This window comes from Pyxicephalus adspersus, chromosome 6, assembly GCF_032062135.1.
Source record: "Pyxicephalus adspersus chromosome 6, UCB_Pads_2.0, whole genome shotgun sequence".
NCBI lineage: Eukaryota > Metazoa > Chordata > Amphibia > Anura > Pyxicephalidae > Pyxicephalus > Pyxicephalus adspersus.
In genome coordinates this window covers 94905934-94926127 of record NC_092863.1, presented here as the reverse complement: position 1 = coordinate 94926127, position 20194 = coordinate 94905934, and the positions used below count along the sequence as shown (strand labels likewise).

The 20194-nt window shown below is 38.5% G+C and overlaps 1 protein-coding gene across 3 annotated transcripts in view; it reads right to left on the bottom strand.

Annotated features, from left to right (window-relative positions):
- Positions 1-20194, bottom strand: part of GHR (growth hormone receptor) — a 270221-nt gene that overhangs the window by 171866 nt on the left and 78161 nt on the right. For 2 of the 3 annotated variants that reach the window (XM_072416657.1, XM_072416652.1), the window contains exon 3: positions 13916-13988. The exons of the other annotated variant lie outside the window; for it this stretch is intronic. The gene's annotated coding sequence lies outside the window, so the exon portion shown is untranslated. The remainder of the gene's footprint in view (positions 1-13915; positions 13989-20194) is intronic. 3 annotated transcript variants of the gene reach the window in all.

Below are 20194 nucleotides of genomic sequence, written 5' to 3'. Positions count from 1 at the left end.
CAATAATTTGAGTAATTAAAAAATCTATATATTCAAAAAAAATGATTTTTTTGAAATTTTTAAAAATTAAAAAAAAAAACACATTATACTCATACTATTATATATACTGTAAAATAAATGTTCTTGAAAACAATGTACTGCTTTTAGACATATAAATCCAATGTGTTGCATTCAATACAGTTATTTTGTATTGAATGCAATACGAATAGATTTTGAATTTCCCGCCCCGCCGGCAACGTACACACGCCACCGAGTGACTCATTGGGTGCAGAAGCCAGCCAGAGGAAGAAGAAAGAAGACGGAGATTGCGGTGCTGGATGGCACGGGACGCCGGCGGATCAGGTAAGCACTCTATTTATTAACCTTCCCATAGATTTACCTACACCGAGTGTGACTCGGGGTTAGCACCTTTAGCAACTTTTTTCTACCCTGAGTCACACTCGGGGTTACCTCTAGGGAGGTTAAAGCTCTCTAAGACTGGATAAGATAGATATCTTGAAAGAATATGGGTGATCCAGTAAACCTGGAAGGGATCTAGTCTAGGATTGAAAACATTTGCTAGAAAATTGCAAATCACGTTAAGAAATCCATTCCAGGTTTGCTGGATTATCCAATCTTCTCCTGTCTTGGAAAGCTTTAATAAATCAGGTCCAAGGTCTCTACTAAATGAACCCCTACCCTAATATTATATGTCATCTATTACTCACATATCATTTCCCTTCCATGGTCTCAACTATTTTGGCAACCTACCTAGTTTGAACCTACCTAGACTAAGTAAAAGAGTCAGTCCAAACTTGGGAACCCTCAACAGGAGACCTTTATATGCTTCCCCATTCTCAAAACTGCAGGGTATTCTCACTGTAGGGGTAAATTAAGCAAGAGGAGGTTGAGGGGTGCCATTTGATAAGGAACTGTCATTCAACTGTCATTCATGGGCAAGTGTACAATGTTTCTTTAATAATATGCTCCATTCCAAAATAATATTTTGATTTGGTTGGTAATTTGCTTCAATCACCCAACTGCCTCTTTTCCCCCCCTATGTTCCAATGGTAGGTTTCTTACAAATTGCACAGTGACAGTGTAGGACTATAATAAAAGATTTGTTCTTACAGCTGTATTACTTGTATATGTCCAATATTATAAAGAATCCAAGGGAAGCTGTCACCAATGTCCGATGGCAACTTGCAGAAACAAGAATTTGGGTGAAGATTGCTAGTCATAGATGATGTGCTCGGAGCTGCCCTAATATATGCCAAGCCAGTTCTTCACTCTCATCCTGGCCCTGCAGACAGTTAAAGATGTCACAATTTATATAGCACTTGTCAGCTTTACTGAGATTATCACTGTAACATTTTTTTTATTTAATAATACTGCTTATACATAGCTCAGAGCAACACTATTGTACAACTCATGCTGTCAACCTGCCAAAAACCACCATCTGGGTACACAAAGAGATACCATCTCCGCTGTGCTGCCACTTTACAGCTTCTTGCAGCTATGCATTACCCGCCTTCATTACAGGAAACAATGGCTACATTCACAAGGTTAATTGACAAGACAAGCGATAATCAGTAATAAATACAGATGACAAGTCATTATGTTGGCAATTTTTTTAATATATATATGCTGGATCTCTAAATAACCTATTAAAGAACCATGGAAGAATAATTAAATATTGTAGCACAATAAATAATATGATGCCAAATTCAGGGGGTATCTGGTATCATAAACCTCAGGTTTCCCTGAAAAAGGGTTGGATATGGCTATGGCAGAACTGCAGCCCTTTATTTTGGATCCTGGTAGGCCAGGCACTCCTATGTTTTCCAGGCCAGATACTTAGGTTGGCTAGGAAGCACCTGGCCTCTGATATTAAAAAGGCACCTGCCTTTAAGACGGGGGGAGTTGCAGCCTGAGGCCAGGTGGGCCAGGTGAGCCAGGTGAGCCAGCTGCAAAGGCTGTGCTGTGTCCAGCCTGTAAGCTGGGAGCAGGTCTCATAGATTTTCTGATTACATTTTGAGTTTTTTGCATGTAATGCTGTGATGACTTGTGGTCAAGTGTCTGAAGTAGCTCTCTGAAGGAAGTGTGTTTTGAAGATTATCTCCCACAATTTGTATTAATAATATTCCATATTTCCAATATTCCATATTTGTGCAAATGGCTCACAGTCTAATGTCCTACCATAGTCATATATCATTAACACAGTGTAAAGTCAAATCTGAGGGCAAGCCAATTAACCTAACTGTAAGTTTTTGGAATGTGGGAGGAAACTGAAGTACTCTGAGGAAACCCACACAGGGAGAACCTGCAAACTCCATGCAGATAGTGTCATGGCCAAGATTCAAGACTGGGACCTGCAAAGTGCTAACCACTGAGCCACCATGTTACATGTATAAAAGTAAAGAACTCAAAGACACTAGTTCAAATCAGTCTGACATGTGACATATCAAATAAGAAGAATGGACATTGCATGGCACAAATTTAGGAAACAGAATGTAATAAAGATATATAATTATGGGCTGTCATTGGTTTGCTTCTTTTTGAAATTTTTAACTTCAACACCCTGATCTACCCAAACGCATGAGAAAACCAGAGAGAAGTAAAAATTCCCGATCTTGCATGTTGCTTTGGGTCCTAAACAGAAAAATGCTTGATTTAGGTACTATATAAGTGACAAAATATTTTCAGAAGATGGGTGCCCACCTGTTTCTGTGAACTAAAGTGTCCTCTGGAATAACATATTTCCCTCTAATATAAAGGCATGTGATATGTTACCTTTAAGACGCTGTTCAGAAAAATCAATCTGAGCTTTTAAAGAAATCATATCTGCCCAACGTCCCAAGTGTGCATTCCTCTCTAATACAGCCATTTAACTAGAAAATGCTACCGTCTGCTGTAAAAGTCCACATATAAACCCTTTTTACGAGCTGTCTTGTTTATTTGAACAGAGCTGCTCCTTGTAATAGGGCCTGGCTCTGATTACTGAAAATCGTCCTGTGCTTAATTCTGGAAATGCCATTACAGACCCAAGACCATGTGATCACCATTGCAGCTGTCCTGCATATATTATATTGAGCGGACGGTTAGTGCTATCTCATGTTTCACGTTTACTAGGGATTAGCAGTATGTATGAGATCGGCAGCTCTTTTGAAAATAAATAAATAAAAAATGACCATTACAATGTCAAGAACAATTAATGGATGTTATATTTTAGTTGTAAGCGAAAGCATGGAGAATATGCTTTACTATGAAATGCTGAGATGACATGTGCAATAAATATGTCAAAGTGAACAAGCGGCTACTGAAAAAGGAGTCATGTGATCCCTTGATATCTGCCATTCGAATGGGTTATGTGAACTCTAATCAGCAGCCACTTAGTTCTCATTCACATGAGCCCTTAGCATCTTACTGCAATTTCGTGAAACTGGAACCCTCTCTGTGTATAAACACTAAATATATTAGGGGTCTGCTTGGCTCTGACCAGTCAATGAGATTTAGGATAATTGAAAAATCCCTCAAGCCTTTGTGGCTGCTTCTGCTGTCGTTGTTAGCTATAAATCAAAGACATATGGAACCCTCCATGTCTTGTCACCTATCTAGGATTAACAAGCCATGCTCTCTGACCATGAAGGTGCCACATATAAAACTTTTATGATCAGAAGCTGCAGTAGGATAAGAACTTGCAACACAAATAACAAGGACACCATTACTGGCCAAAAGTATGTAGGCATTCCTTCAAATTATTCCAAATGTATCCAATATGGGAGGACTGTCAATACAGCCCACAAAGACATTTCCAACAACTGTGAACTTCAATGTTCTAATAATAGTTTGGGGAAGGTCCATTTTGGTTCCAGCATTACACCGTGCATAAAGTTAGCTCTACATAGAAATTCGAGAGACCTGCACAAATCCCTGACCTCAACCCAACTGAACCCTTCTGAGATGAACCTAAACACCAATGTGAGCCAAGGTGCCTTGTCCATCCTCATTGCTTAATCTCACAAATGCTGAAGGACACAAATTCCTACAAAGACATTTCTGATATTTTGGAGAAATGCTACATATATACTGCCAATGGGTCAGAATAGAATATCTAACATGAGAATGTTATGGTCAGCTGTCCACAAATGAATATGATATTGGCCATATAGTGCACATATGTCCATTTTTTATCATATAAGTCATATAAGTGTTGTGGTTGGCAGTATCCAGGCATATTGAGGGTTCTAGCTGATCTAATTTGTATTACAATATATTTATTGTAGTACAGCCAAGCAACTTGTCATTTTATAAGTAAGAGAATCCTTTGGTTTCCCTTTGAAAGGTTTTCTTGCACACACTGGTCACAACTAGTCCACAAAAGGACCTCGGTACCATGGAAAGTCAGGTTGAAAGCAAGACTAGTTAGGTTGGTGTTATGCTAATGTAGAGCTGATTCATCATTCCATCTGCCATTTTACTGCTTGCTTTACTTATTTTCATTGACATGATTTTTATGACAACTTTGACAACTCAAAGATCTTCGCAAGTTTAATTTTTAAATATACATAAGAAATTGTCTGTTCTTCAAGTTCCTGATATGGCTTAACCTATTTATAGATTTATATCCATCTGATTCTGGTGAAACTTAATAATACCTAATATTTAGTAAACCTAATATTTACGCCGAGCCAACACCCCCCGACTAGACTAGGTAAGGTTACCCTGCATAAAGGGCACCTGATTTGGTTTTTCCTGAAATTCCTTATCTTCGGCATTTCAATATTTGCCCTATATCGACCGGTTATCCAGACAGGTATATTTTTGCCAGTCTGGTTTGCAAATGTTTGCTGTAATTACTTATTTAGTTTTGGTAAAGGTGCCAGCGGTTAAGCAAAGTTTATTTCAAGTTAAAATAAATTACTGTTATCTAAAATAAAAGATAACATTGAAAATAGGAGAATGAAAACCTCGGTTTGGGTGACAGGAGAGAAGAGAAGGGGAATTTTTTAATTTCAACAAATGCTGATGGATACATAAAAAGGACTAGTTGAATTTTCAAGGGGCATTTGTTTTAAAAGATTTACCACTGGTATATTGGGGCATATTATAAATATGCCCTAATGAGGATTATAGCCATTTTCTTTCTTTGGATAAAGCAAGGAAGGATGGGAAACACAGGTTTTGTTGATGTCTAAGCCCTTTCTGGTGAGATCCATCATTTTATTTGTCCTGGTGATAATGACAAACAACAAATAAATGGTACACATTTTTGTAAGCACATACAGGGCAAAAAACCATACAACTGTTAACTTGTTTTGCCCACTCCTGACCTTAGTCATAAGTAAATATTGTACAATCTCTAGATTCCTATATACCAACCCATCGCAAGAACCAGCAAAATCAATGTAGCTAAAAAAACCATATTGGTCTGCTACAAAAAGTCAAAACCATCACACAATAATAAATGTTTTAAAATTTTGGCAATCAACAACATTTTAATCATTTATAACATTCTGAATGTGTCTAAAATACACAATAAAAAATTGAAGAACTGAAAAAATAGAAAAGGCAACACAAAGAAGGAAAAGGGAACTATATGTGAAGGTCAATGCCTCAGTGCTTTGCGGAAGGACTAATGCCTAATGATATTCCACAGATCTGGAACACAATACTCCAAAGTAGGAGGCAGCACGGTTGGTTTAGTGGCTAGTACTCTGGCCATTGCAAGCACTAGGGTCCCAGGATTAAATCTTGGCCAAGGCACTACCTGCAAGGAATTTGTATTGATTGTTTGGGTTTCCTCCCACATCCCAAAAACATGCAGTTATATTAATGTACCTTCTAAAATTGGCCTTAGACTGTGTGATTACATATGACTATGGTAGGCACATTGGATTGTGAGCCTTTTTGAGGGACAGTTAGCGATATGACTGTGGGCTTTTAGGGCGCTTTATACATACCAGTATATAAATAAATAGGTGTCAGTACAAGTCCTTCACATTACAACGAATTTCCAAGACATGGCATTTGAAGCTTGATTTGCACACTATGATGACTTATTCCAGCACAGCTGACAGTTGCAATAGCTAAATACATGAGAAGGAGACTAGTCCGCCATCCGCTGGCTACATCAAAGATTACATGTTCCAATCCAATATGCCATATATGATAAAAAATAATATTATAGGTAATAAAAAAGGCTTTCAAAATAGGTAACCAAACCCCTTTGCTTTTATCGGGTTTCCTAAAAGAGGCCCTGAAGCACCAATTTTTAAGCCCATGAATTTTTTATAATTGTAGGTGCTAACAGAATATTTATTCATGCCAAGCAGCAAATATATCTAAAATGTCTTTATATAGTTAATAGAAAAAACAACTGCTATAAATCTTTTACATAAGAGTCTTAGCATAAACATTAATGAGTCAGGACGGTGGGTTTTTTAATTATTGCTGTAAAACTAAGCGCTGAGCTGCCCAGCCTGGCACATTTAACGTATCCGGTTTATTGGATTCTGGCAACTTAAGTTGAAATTAATGTTAGCTGCTATGATACAAGTGATAATCTCTTCCTCTGTGATCTGTATACACAAATAGGGACAAATAATATGCAAACATTCTTAACCTCTGCTACTAAGGGAAATTCAAAGTGAAGTTTAACCAAAATGAAAATCAAGATTTGCACTACTGAAATTCAGCTTTTCTGTATATTTCTTGGAATGCAGTCAGGTTGCAAAAACAATATAAATATGTATTTGTTTTATTTTTTTTTCAAATGTTTAACACTGTTTTTAACTCATTTTAATACTGTTTGCTGCAGAAAAAAATTAAAATACCCCAGGCTTGCAACACACTGCAGAACCATACCTTTGGTACCTTTCCCAGGCCTGAGTGGTCAGGAAAGATAGGATCAGGGGATGTGTTTCACTCATCTTGTCCATATCAGGCCCAGGCATGGGTTCGCAACGTTAAGGCACAGGGCCTCTTCCACACAAACTGTCACCCAAAAATAGTGGTTTATGAGTAGGGATAATCTTGAAGTCACTCATTTAACTAGAAAACGCCCTACCCACCCGAAGAAATAAGTGTATGGGCACAAAGAATTTTATGCCCAAACCTTAAAGAAGGGGGAGCTTGTTTTACAGAATATGTTGGCCATATATAAAACATTCAATAAAGAACACTTTAAAATAAAATACCCTTAACCCAGGGTTTCCTCAACCAGGGTTACTCCAAAGCTAGGGTTTCCTTGAGCAATGAGCAGCTTGGACCTTTCAGGTAGGTTTAACTCAGCAGTCGCCAACTGGTGAAAATTTCGGTAGTCTGCGGCAATGGCCTTTAGACACAACCTGCCAAGTAATCTGTAAGGGTGATATTCTTCCCACTGGCCAATAAAATAAGAGAAATTCTTTCTACTGAGCACCACGGTAATGAGCTGTGGGGTTACCTGAAGACCTGAAAGTTTTTTCAGCCCTAACCTATCCACCAGTCTGCTGCAAGCAGTAGGAAATGTTTCCTGTCCTTTTGGTCTACTATAAAGTTTTGCAAAATTGTAACAACATATTAGAGGCTGCAGCAGGAACATGACAGCTTTGCACCTTAACCGAACAGGCACTGGATTGACATGATTTTGCCATATCAGAACCAGCATCAGATAACCCCAGGTGATGTCTAAGCAAAGATGACTCTGTCTTTCTGCAGAGAGAGTAATGTGATCATTGTTATAGGTAAAAAAGTACCTGGAACTGTTCCACCTACACATCACTTGGCAAGGACCCATTTAACATAAAGAATATAACTGATGCAAATTCCACCTAAAAACACAGTAAATGTTAAAATGCAAAGCAAATGAATTTGTTTAATGGTTGGGAAGTGCCGACAATGGTATACATAATAACATGAGTGCTATTTCAACATAACATTGTTCTGTTCTAATAGAACATGTAATGTTAAACTTGGAGTAACGCGGACATATAAAACTACTCTGCAGTTTTAAGAGTAATATTTACCAGAAATAACAATTCTATATAAAATAAGCAATGTTTTAATGAATAAAAACATCAGTCAGTTTTAGTCCTGCGAATAAGTTCTCTTTTCTCTGAATAAACCCAAAGCCTACATTCATTAAGCTTCAAAGTAAGCTGTTCACTGTAACCACTTATTAAACAGAGTGCCAAGGAATATCAACAAAAAGAATGCCCTTATCAGTTGATTAATAAACAGAACTTAACAATTAACTGCTCCAGAGTGGTTGGGTCAATAAAAAGAATCACTATGTCCTAATGAATTAGCAGAATGTTCCATGGTAAATTGTATTAGGAACTGGGCAACTTCCATGGAGTTTACAAACACGTTTTTCAGCATCTTATGACATTTAAAATATAACTTTTGGGTTTTCACCAGTCTCCTTGCCTATTTCCCACTTATTTTTAAAGAAAATAGATAGCTAGAAATTAATAGATTTAAGACCACATTAAGTGGCAAATATTTCCGGCAATCTACTGGCAGTTTCCAGATCAAGGTAAAACAACTTATTATTATTATTATTATTATTATTCATGGATGTCAACATATTGTGAAATTCTTATTACTCTGCCTTAGAACATGTAATCATTGGGATGTATGTCTGGGATGAATTGTGCTTGATCTATTAAAACTCTCTAAGACTGGAGAAGATAGACTTTCATAGGAGAACGTAGTTAGTCCATCAAACCCGCAATGGATCTGGTCCAGCACTAAAGAAAATTGGTATCTAATAGCAAATGATTTTTAGAAAATCCATTCTGGGTTAACCCATGATAGTCTTCTTGAGTTTTGTACAGAATAAATAAATCAGGCCCATTTAGTCCATCTCTGCACTGCATGCCTATTTCCCTGCGTTTCGCATCTTCTAAAATGCTCAATGCACAGAAAACTACCTGTTGATCTGCCAGGAATCTAGCAAGTTCCTAACTTGGGCTTGACGAAACACTGGCTCTGCTGTACTGAAATCCAAGAAGAGTTCTTCCTTGCTGCTTTACAAAGCCCCTGCACCCTATATTATGGGAAGGAGAAAATAAAAGGTGTTTTTTACAAGTTCAGCACATGGAACCAAAGCTGTATGAGTTTAGGCAAGTGACTATCCTAACTTGCTGAAAATTATGGGATTCCAGAATTACATCGGTTAACAGTGCAGCAAGGCCATTTGCAACAATCCATGCACAATAAAAACCTGAAACTTCCTAATAATGCATTATAAATAAACAAATTTTTTATACCAATCACCCACCAAATAATAATAAACAGTAATTGCTAGATACTGGAAACGATTGGCACACACGGCTCATAAAAGCGATTGTACATACAAAGACAGATAATAAATGATCCCAATAAACATCAGTAATTATAGAAATAGAAGTGTGCCAAAAGTGCCAAATGTAAATTTCCCAAATTCAAGTAAGAAGCCAAAGTTTATTCCAATTACCATCCATTCAACTTCCAGATACACCAAATCTTCTTCCAACCGGCCGACTAGACAACTTGGAGTTTAAATTCTATTGTCCCAAAGAAGCCCTATAAATGATTTTATGGTCATTCCATCTCTTCCCAGATTTACAAGATAATAAAAAAAAATTGTGCTGCCAGGAATCCTGAACAGAATTAATTATGATCATATATCACAGTTCTGGGAGGCGTGAGGAGCAGTTATAATAGGCTGAAACACACAAGTATGCGTTTTTTTTTAACACGTTAATTGACAACATACCTAATTGAGCGCACAACTGCCTAGTGAGTCCACTGTAAATTATGTATGTAGAATATGATGTCAAATTTTTTAAATTTATTGTTATACCTCCCTTTCAATCGTTTTTCTATTCTATGGAATCACATCTGCAAATAACATATCTTCATATTATATTTGCACACATTCTGGTTTTATGAGCAGTTATCTTTTTTTTTGACTAGCTAAAACCAGTTCACCAGTAAATGAGAGATGTCCTCGTCACATCACTAGTGTGTTTTTGTGGGGTTCACTTAGAATGTAGGGTGCAGGTAGTCTTATGGGGGAGCCTCTGGTCAGGCGTTCTCAATAAGTGGGAGTCATTCTGGGGAGCTCCCAACTTAGTACTTGGTGGGCTGGTTTCGGCCGTCCTGCAAGTAACATGACCTGCCTGGTTTCAGACAGATGGGTCAAGTAACCCAGTCCCCCCCATCTGGAGCATTATGCCCTTGGGCGGGTCAGGTACAAGAGTACAAGAGGATCATAAAAGTCTCCTAGTCACACATTTTCTAGCAGTAGTCTGTTTGGAGCAATTCATCTTTAAGGATTACAACAGAAGCACCCTTGAAAATATCCACAGATCTGCCCCCCTCAACAAACAATCTATGTAGATTTTCTTTTGATACTTTTTGGTTATTCTGTATTGTTTGTCCATTAGGCAGGGAATTAGGTGAAATTAATACACCTGCTTCTAAAGTCCATTCTGTGGAACCCATTCTACATTAGGAAAAGTAAGAGTTCAGCTTTAAGTGGTTCTCTGTACAATAAAGCTGAACTATGAATCTGAGTAGAAGAACCATACAACTTTCCATTACTGATAATTTTTAGTAACGGAGGCTTTTAAGGTCTCTCTAAACTGTTCCTAAAACTGCACTGTAGGTGTGGCTTCCATAAATGAGGACTGGCTTACCCAGCAGGCTTCCTACTTCCTGGATAACTAGTTATCTCTGCATACATGTGTAATCTTCTACAAGCAGTGCTTGTGTCCCATTAGTACTGCCTGGTGTGAAAGGTGTAGAGTTATTATTGCATTTTCACCTAATCCCAATCCCTGATTTGCACACTGATTATCAGCCTGTTTTCAAACTGAAGGAATAAGTCCATTTTTTCTGCTACCTCCCACAGTACCTCAAACTTCATCCCCATAGGAAACCTCAGTGTATGCATTCACGTGGCTTCTGGGAGTTGTTTTTAGTGCCTTAGCATGGGCTGCGATTCTGCTCCATCTAAACCAGGGGTCCCCAACCGCCAGTCTGCGACCCACTAGTGCACCACGCAGTTGGGTTAGGTAAAGAACCCCCCTTGGGGGTGCGCACCATTCAGAGCCGCAGACCATGTCTCCCGTATGCATTGCAGGCTTAGGGCATTCAGCAGGTTGTGTCTCTGGACGGGTTCTAGCATCATGACATCACTCATTTAAAGGACACCCGCGCATGCGTGGTCCGGAGTCCGTAGATTTGGTGGTCCGGGAGCTCCAAAAGGTTGGGGACCACTGATTTAACAACTTTTAAAACAACTCTCTTTTAAACAACAAACAATAGATAAAAAATTTGGAACCATGGCTACATTCCACTTGTTTTTGTTTTGTTGCTTTGCAATGATGATAGACAACCACAGGAGCTACCAGAGCCAACTGTGTATCAGCTTTCGCTTGTGGCCAAAAACATTTGATATATGAGCCCCTGTACTGGCTCTATAACTCCCTGATGGTATGTGAGAATACTAATCCACCAAACTGACAATGTTTGATTGTGATAGGGATAAATGTAGAACATAGATGTGGAATCCATTAAATGGTGTCAATATTTCACAGCAAAGATGCTTAGCGTGCTGCTTCATATCAGCGGTCAGACTAGAGTCTCTCTTTCTGCAAAAGGTTGGATATGATGGATATTTCATTTATTTCAAATGATTTTTCATGGAGATAAGAAAATAAAAGCACTGACTCTTATAGGGGCCTCCAAGAAATTCAAGATTATAATAGTTGATTTATCCCACAATTTTCCTTACTGGAAAGATTACAAAATGGATCATATACCACCAAATTCTATAGTCACGTTATTAGTAATTTGAAAGGTCACTGTACCTAAAATTGATGTTCCTGGTAGTACACATCTCACAGATTTCCATGTCTCTCAGGGATTCACTGGCTAGATATTTGCAGTTAAATTCCTAGCCCATCACTTTTGTTGTGACAGTTACTTCCCCACCACAAGAGGGGATTGCAGTCTTCCTGTTGACATTATGTGAATGAAGCAAGAGTCAGCATGTTCAGACCTGAAGCACAAAGGCTGAGGCTACATAGTTAGCAGAAAGAGGCAGAAAAGGTCTCCATGGTGGGCAAAAGCCAAATAGGATTTTATGGAGGATGAAAATAGACTTAAGCTACGTACACACTTCCAATTATTATCGTTGTTAAACGAACGATGAACGATCCTGCACGATATCTACGAACGATCGTATAGCACCTATACTGCACATACAGATAACGACACGATCGTTCGTAGATATTGTACACACAATAGATACGATCGTTTGAGCGATACAGGGAGTGACGTGCACGCCAGGAAGTGAACGAACGTTCGTTCGTCACGCATGCTCAGACCATGGACGATCAACGAACGATCGTACACACGAACGATGGTCAACGATCGTCGTCCAATCCGATCCGCCGGTCCGGTCGTTCAATCCAACGACTTTCCTTGTTCATCGGCATCGTTGGTTACTTTTTTTACGAACGATTTTTGCCCAATCGATCGTTCGTCGTTCGTTCGTCGTTCATTTTGAACGATAAAAATTGGAAGTGTGTACGCAGCTTAAGACACTACTGTTGGCAAAATCAAAGACCTTATGTTGAATAAAATCCAATGAAGGCTCATTTGTGGTTGGGAACCAACTAAGACTCCATTATCGGCAGGAACTGATTAAAACTCCACAGTGGTCAGGTAGGGACTAAGGCTTTACCATGGTCAGGAACTGGGACGCTATAGTGTGCAGGAACTCCAACTCCATATTGGACAGAAAAGGACAAGGACTTCATGGCAGGCTATGCCACTAAGGCTTCATGGTAGGCAGGAGCTAAGACTTTATGGTGTGAAGGAATAGACTAAGACTTTATGCAAGGCAGAAGCCAACTAAGACTTCATGGTGGACCAGATCAGACAAAGAATTTATGACAGGCAGGAGACAACTAAGATCTCATGGTGGCATGGAATGGACTAAAACTTTATGGCATACAGAAGCCAGCTAAGACTTCAGGGTGGACAGGATCAGACTGGGACTTTATGACAGGCAGGAACTGACAGGAACTGATTAAAAGTCCATGGTGGTCAGGAAGAGACTACGGCTCCATGGTGGGCAGGAACTTAGACGCCATGGTGTGCAGGAACTCCAACTCCCTATTGTACAGGAAAGGACAAATACTTTAAGGCAAACAAGAATCATCTAAGAATTATTGGTGGGTAGGAGCTAAAACTTCATGGTGTGAAGGAAAATACTTTATGGCAGGCAGAAGCCTACTAGGACTTCATGGTGGACTGGATCAAACTAAGACTTTAGACAGGCTGGAGACAATTAAGATTTATGGTGGGCAGGAGCCAACCATGACTTCATGGTGGCAGGGAATAGACTAAGACCTTATGGCAGGCAGAAGCCAGCTGGGACCTCAGGGTGGACAGGACCAGACTAAGATTTTATGACAGACAGGAACTGATTTAAACTCCATGGTGGTCAGGAAGGGACTAAGGCTCCATGGTGGGCAGGAACTGAAATGTCAAGGTGTGCAAGAAGTCCAACTACTTGTTGGACAGGAATGGACAAAGACTTCAAGGCAGGAAGGAACCAGATAATACTTCATAGTGTGCAGGAAGTAAGACTTTATGGCAGGAAGAAACCAACTAAGACTTTATGGTGGGCAAGAGCCAGGTAAGACTTCATGGTGGGCATGAACCAACCCAGGCTCCATAACAGGCAATAACAGACTAAGGTTCAAAAGTGTACCTGTTTGAAGTGGCGACGTATGACTTTATGATTGTGCACCGTAAGTCCACAAGATATTAGGAAGACAGAAAACAACTTCCCCACCATACCTCTGATAACAGGTTGATCTGACCTTTAAACTCAAGTTCAGAAGCTAAACTAAATATCTTTAAAAATGATCATGCAAAGGTTTCCTACCTCCCGCTGTTCAGATTCTACTGGTGGTGCGTGCAGACATGAAGGAAAGATCTCTTTGGAAGCGAGTCTGAATCTACATAAAACAAATACCATAATTAAACATTACAAAATTACTACTGAAACATTTATTTAATCAGCAATTAAATGAAACAAGTCAAATCAGAGTAAACAGATATTTAGCCCATGCTGCCAATAAATAAGCAGCACAAGATATTTACAGATTCATATTACACAGAACTGAATGACTCATTCAATTGACTAATTTCTTCTCAGATGGCTCAGATTGAAGAAAGAGATCTTGTCTAAAAGAAGATGATTTCTGTTGTGTTGTATCTTTAGCTAGCCCACAGTGCTCTGGAAATCATTTGCAATGTAATATATGTTTACTTAATGCTATCCTCCAGCTTTTCCTCCACACACTGATTTCACTTCACATTTTGGGCCTGATTTATTAAAGCTCTAATGTTGGAGAGGATACACTTTCCACAGTGAAGCTGGGTTATCCAGCAAACCAGGAATGGATTTCTTAAAAGTCATTTGCTATTTGATAGCAAATGTTTTCAATCCTGGACCATATCTATGCCAGGTTTGCTGGACCACTGAGCTTCCCTGATAAAAGTGTATCCTCTCCAGCCTTGGAGAGCTTTAATAAATCAGGCCCTTTGAGCTTCCCATACTGTGCATTAGAACCTAGCAAAAGTCAGATAGAGCCCTTCTAATTTCGGGCCTGATTTAATAAAGCTCTCCAAGGCTGGAGAAAAAACACTTTCATCAGTGAAGCTGGGTGATCCTGCAAACCTGAAATTGATCTGGTCTAGGATTCAAAACATTTGCTAGCAAATGACTTTGAAGAAATCCATTCCAGGTTTGCTGGATCACCAAGCAACATCCAGCATCGACCCCGAACTGTTCTTTCATACATCGGAGTTTGGAGAAGCAGCATAATAGCACAAGAAACATGGAGACCCAGTGGTTTAATATAAATGGGTATAAAATTAGGCATGGGATTAAATTAATTGAAATGGTTTATTTGAACTAATATAATATTATTGTACACTGTAACTTGCTCTAATTAAGGTGTATCATTAAAACAAGAGGAAAAGGAGGAACCAGTGAAGGCAAAATATTGACAGATATATGGATAAAGAAACTTCATCTTTAAAGTAATGAATGTACATTGTGCATAGTATAGAAAGACATCAAACAGTAATAATAAAATATTATCATAAAATACATTGTATTGTATATATAATAAAAAAAAAAAAAAAAAACAAGATTTCAGTTTCCCCTTTGTGACTCGTGGCTTACATTCTGGAATGACTGCATTTGATTGAAGCCTATTATATTTTGCTTTATTAATTTCAATCATCGATTTCTCAAGCACTTTCAGCTCTGCAGAAAATTTCACTTGAGATAAATAACTGCTGTGCTGATCAGACTAAAATCAAATGTCAGAACTCGGCTCTGGCATCACTAGACCTCTGGGAATGAAATAAAGACCATTAATTCTCATGCTGTGTGTGTATAGTTTTTCCCGTAACACTTTGGATCAATTTATCTATCTATATATTATCTAACATTTACACAATTACACCTAAGATTTAATTAAAATGTGTAAATCTTGGATTGTGTGATTTATGGGGGGGGGGGGGGGAATTTGATAAATGAATTAAACAGGATTTATATAGCGCCAACATATTACTCAGCGCTGTACATTAAATAGGGACCACCATCTAGACCACCATGGACCTAACTCTGGGCTTCTGACTTTGCTGCAGAAGTACTCAGGGTGGATATAAGTCTGCCTGAGCACTTCTACGGAGATGGAGACCTCCTCCTCTCCTAGGAGCCTGGGATCACAAAACAGTCAGGATGGCAATCGGAGAGCATGGAGAAGAGATCTGATGCCCTGTGCAGTGACCCTGGAGTGTTTTCTCCCCTGAGCACCTCTAGGTTCAGGGTTAGCAGATAACAGAGGGCTGTGTTAAGATTAGACAACAGATGGAGTACAAGATCAGGTTTTTAACTCACGTATGGCAGAACATTATTTCTATTCAATTGGTGATCAGAAACTCCCTTTACTCTATTGGAGCAATTGACCCCCATATCAGGAAGCAGCGTACATGGCCCCAATACCTCCTATTGCAGCAGCTTATAAAAAAGTACCAAAGTGGTGGTTAGGTCTGACGGTGCTGACAATATTACAAGTGGCAGTAATAGTAACATGGTGATCATTTCTAAACTATCATTTCTAAACCTAATGAGATTCAGAAATTCTAAAATTGTATCAGCAAATGGCAGGGCTAACAACATTTTGTTTAGTTCAAATTAAAATCAATGCTATCTGCATACAAAATTAAAATGTATTGCATCTTATTTGGCATCTCTAGTGATGATCATGTTAGCAATTCTCACTTTCTTTAAGAAAAATTTCTGTAGTTTTAGTATAAATATCGGGTTATATGGCAACCCGATAGATAACATATTTTGTGTGTTTCTAGAGGTTTAATAGACCCCTGATGTCTCCATAAAGAAGAATTTACATTTGTAAAATGCAGAAAATTGTAGAGCGTGCATACGCCTTAAAAAAACAAAAATGAAAAAAAAAAATGGTGCCCAACCAGGACTGGTAAGCAGCAATATATTACATTTTTATTCTATTGTGTCTTTATTTATCTATTTTGTCTTTAAAGCTTCATCCTCTATCCGCTCCCTGTCTCAGAGTTGCAGTAAATGGTCACTATATGTGATGGTTAAGAACAAGGCAAGGCAAGTCTCACGGCTGCTAACAAGACATATATATATATATATATATATATATATATTTCATATTTCACTTTTATCATATATCATTAAACGGGAAAAGCGACAACAGAAAAATGAAAAGCTTTCTGTTAAATTCTGCTTTGTCAAACACTTTCAGCCTCAGTGGTAAATTACTTTTTTCAGTGTATACTTGTTAACTCCAGGACTTAATAGATGCATTCATGGCAGCCATGGTAAATCACTGTACTCTCAGCTTCAATGCTACCAATCAAGTCATCATAAATCAGAAATGTCTCTCCCAGTAATTCTAGTTATAGCTCATGGAGTGTATTACAGGGCAGGGATTATTTCAGAGGCATTCTGCTGTTTTTGTAGATTTAGGGGGAAAGAGCAGAACCCTGTCCAGAGCCCATTCACACCTGTCTGTCTTGGTGAGTAGCGTTAACATATATAGCTTTAGGTATTAGGTAACTTGTAAAGCATTAAGGTAGCCTATTCACATACAATGGCTGCCAATGCATTAGAAATAGGGAAAAAATATGACATGCATATTTTTGTCTAACAAAATTATGGACCACATTACTTAGTAGTGCATTACTATGCTCTCCAACGCATCTAATTAGTAAATGCATTGGAGTGCAAATAACAATTATAGGCATTGCAACCAAGTAACACATATACCATGGGCCCAAAGTTATTAAAGGTCTCTAGGACCAGAGAAGATAAATTAACATGGGAGAACCTGGGTGATCCAGCAGAGCTGGAATCTGGTATCTGTGGAACTGACCTGAGAGTCATAAACTGCTGAAGAACTCCTACCTACCTCTATAGGAACCCTGGGTGAGAAACACTGATCTAGATCTTTTCTTGGCGGTGCTGGAAACAGAGCTGGGGTCTACAATAAAAATAAAAAGCCACAAACAGCAGCCAAAGCCTCCACCTCCTGGTGCTTATTTGTTAGTTTTGCATTACCTTTAACTGGGCCCACAAGGCTTGTTTAGGAAAAGAATGCATTGTTCTTGGCAGCCAAAGTAGGCTAAGAGGGTATCCAAATCCTATTGCATTGTGTAATAAATCCTCCCAATATACTGTGATCATACCATCAGTGTGAACTTGGGTCTCCTTCATAGTCAGATCACTCATTTTAATTAGAAACAGCAGTGCTGTAGGACATGATGACATTTTTGTACCTCTACAAATGTATTTTGCCTTCGCACATAAAAGACGTTTGTCAATGGTACTGCATAACATCCTCATACATTATTCATAAAATCCATAAGCCCTATAATTTCTTGTTCTGCAGGAGTTAAACTTTTTTGGCCAAGACCCAAACTATGTCTGTAAATCCCCTTCACCAACCACAGTTTAACCTTTAATTAATTTTGTACTTTCTTTTAATTATGTCTTTAAATGATTAATGGCTCTAGTGAAAAAAAAACCCTAATAATTAGCAAATTAGGCAGCAGAACAAAACACTAATAATACCATGAGTCATAACTTATTAGTAGTAGTATTTAGCAGTGCTCAGATGGTTAAATGTTCTTGCTACCGTATGTTCTCTAATATCAGCAGGCCTGGTGTGCTTCCATCGGAAGAGCTGGAAGCAACCACTTCATCCCCGGGTACCAAGGGTTGGCTGTAACCACTTGAATTTTACTGTAACATCAATTATAAGGAGATCATTTCAATAGTAGGGTGCTACTGTCATGTGAGAAGGATTTACCATCATGCAATACTGGTTTATTGTCGAAAGTGGCCATGGCCATGGTGATTTAAATGCAAGCACTTCAAGGTATAATTATTATTATTATTATTATTATTATTATTAATAATAATATTAAACAGGATATATATAGCGCCAACATATTACTCAGCGCTGTACATTAAATAGGGGTTGCAAATGACAGACTAATACAGACATTGATACAGGAGGAGAGGAGCCTGCCCTGAAGAGCTTACAATCTAGTAGGTGGGGGAATATACACACAATAGGAGGGGGGGGATGTAGTATAATATGCTTTAAAGTTGGAGTTTAACCTGCTTTATTTTGCTTTTTCCTGGTTCATCCCCCATTCTCTCCATCATCATGCTAATATAATTTTAAATTAAACCTTTATGAATTCATTACATTTTCTTACTGTTGACCCAGTGAAATCACTGCAGGGTCTCTGCTTCTCTATGCAATGGAAGCAGATCCCAGCTGTTGGGAGGCGCTAGTAAGGTGCTTTGCACAGGACCCTGTCGAAGTATTGTTCTCAAGAACTGTCAGCCTTGTTTTTGATTGGGGAAGGTTATGCTAAGGTCAAAATGCCCTCATGGGCAGGTGTTAGTCTGGAGTAGACTTTCTTAACTTTTTACCCCTTAAAATAAATGTTGGGTATTGGGGAATCCCTGCAATAATCAATCAATGGAAACACTGGTATTTGCATTGGTTTCCAGTCAGAAGAATCCCCTCCCTTACAGTAGTGGTCAGAATGCTACCTTTATAGACAACTTAGTTTCATGCAGCTGGCTCTGGCAAATGGTGTTGGCCCAGAACTGTGCAGGCGCCGTCTTATGGGAGGTCAATCAGCCACAGGTCAAGGAAAACCTGGCAATTACTGGTGGAACCCTCTAGTTCTACGGAACCCCGGTTGAGAATGGGTGGTCTAGAGGGTTTATTTTTCTAAGCAGAAAGCATTTGCATGCAAACCACCCAAAGTAATGCCCACGAGTGATGTTGAGATATACCAATATAAAGTTGGTGTTTGAGCTCTTCTTTCATCAACCTTTCAGGCCACTTTCTATCTTACAGTTTGATAATGTTACATGAAATGATGAAAGACAAGACTGTACTAATCCCTGAAGATCACTGCTGAGGATGTGCAAGTTCTAACATCGGAGGGGAACGTAACTTTGTCTCGCTAGGTTTAGATGACTGACACATCATAAATCTCCCTCTAAATGTCTTCTGTATAATATATGTGGGAGAGATTGATCGTCCTATATGGGCCGCAAAGTCTGTTCCCTGTGATGGTATTTCTCTGTACGATATACCTTAAGTTATTTATCACACGAGAAAACATGTATAATAGTAATCACTGCCTACAGCCAAACACAATGAAAATCACATACAAAAAAAAACCCAATGGAGTCTTTATGTCTCGAAAAGCTTTTTAAACCCCATTGAGAGATTTATTTTTACATGATTTATGGCTTCAAAATACAGTTATATATTTTACACTATTTTGATCTTTTCCCAATGTTCTCTGCTCAACATTCAACACCACTTTTTTTTATAAATCTTATAAAAACATAATAAGCTGTATATATTTTACCTATTTATGTCTGGATTTTTTTTATTTATCTGTGGTCCTTTGTGATAAAAGAACCTAATGAACGGTTATGTTGTCTTTCCAATTTTGTTGACTGGATGCCAGGAGCTTTCTTCACTATTATTAAATAGGATATAGCATTAACGAAGTGTGAAAAATCATGTGCACAATGAAAAGTGCCGAAGGAAGGGATAAGGGA